Raw genomic sequence first — 1,285 nt, 5'->3', positions numbered from 1 at the left:
GATCGCGGCCCGGTCCAGGAAGCTGCAACAAAAAGCCGTGAAAAATCGTGAGCTAGCTAGCTCCTCATTGATCCGGTCAACAGTACAAATTTAGTCCTACGGTAAGAAATTCGCACGCACGGGGTTAACATCGAGTTAAACAGTGAGCGGCGTCAAATTTAGGTCCCGTAACCTTTTTAATTACCAAGTTGCACAAGAAAAGGGTCAGACACTGCGTGGCCACAGAGACCTAAACGTCTGTTGTTTTGCTATCCTCTGCTATGCATTGATTCCTCATACAGTTGCTCCCCGCCCAATCTCTTTTAAAGCTCTCGGTATATATCTTTTCTATGGCTTTTTTCCCTTATTAAATAAAACAGAGAGATACTAGTCACGCAAGGATTTACAAGGCAAAGCCCCATTAATAGAAGCAAGGGTGGAGATATAAAAATCTTACCCTCATTTTCGTGCGAATAAAAACTTGACTATACTATTTTTCGATCAGTACTGTCTTAGTAGACAAGATTTACTAGATAATGTTTTCATAAGCGTACCCTCAATGAACCGATGGTTATTATCTTAATGTGTTTGTTTGCTGTTAGGTGATGCTTATTATTCTCTTCCCATCTCATATCTTGTCTTTTTTTTTTTTTGAGTTCGAATGATTAGAATAAGGTTATTCTTTATTTGATTTGATGAGTTAAACTAGAGATTTGGTCTGGCATCTGTTACCCTAAAAGGCCAACGTAATATCATAATTAATTCTTGGGCAATGTCAATGGGATCCACACGTTTCAATCTTTCCCAATAATTCCCCTCATTAACTATATGTTTATACTCCATTCACGGGTTTACGCAGGGAAAGGTATCAATTAGAGAATCCCAGGTTGATGGAGAATCTTTTTATGCTTTAATTGAAGAATATTAAGCATGATTAAGTGGGTAACCAATAAGTATCACAACGTGCAGCGGCGCGATTAGCGATGTGGGCGATGAAATTAATGATCATGTGGCATAATATTATCTTCTAACTAATCTCAAGTTCCCAACAATCGTATAGGCTAGCTTTAGTGCTGTCATCATCATTATTGTCCAAATATAAGCACAAAAATCCATGGCCTTCTTATCCAATTGCATTAAATTTAAATAAATGTTAGTTGTCTCATATCCGAGCTACTGACTACGAACCTTTTATGATAGTACGTAGGGCACAAATTGTGAATGCAATCAAGAGGCACCAGCTCCATGTGACGAATATTTAGTATTATGCAATCAGAGGCTTTATTGAGAGACTTTAATATGGTTG

The sequence above is a fragment of the Asparagus officinalis genome, chromosome 4 (assembly GCF_001876935.1).
Source record: "Asparagus officinalis chromosome 4, Aspof.V1, whole genome shotgun sequence".
In the NCBI taxonomy this organism is placed as follows: Eukaryota; Viridiplantae; Streptophyta; class Magnoliopsida; order Asparagales; family Asparagaceae; genus Asparagus; species Asparagus officinalis.
This window is presented reverse-complemented; position numbering follows the sequence as displayed.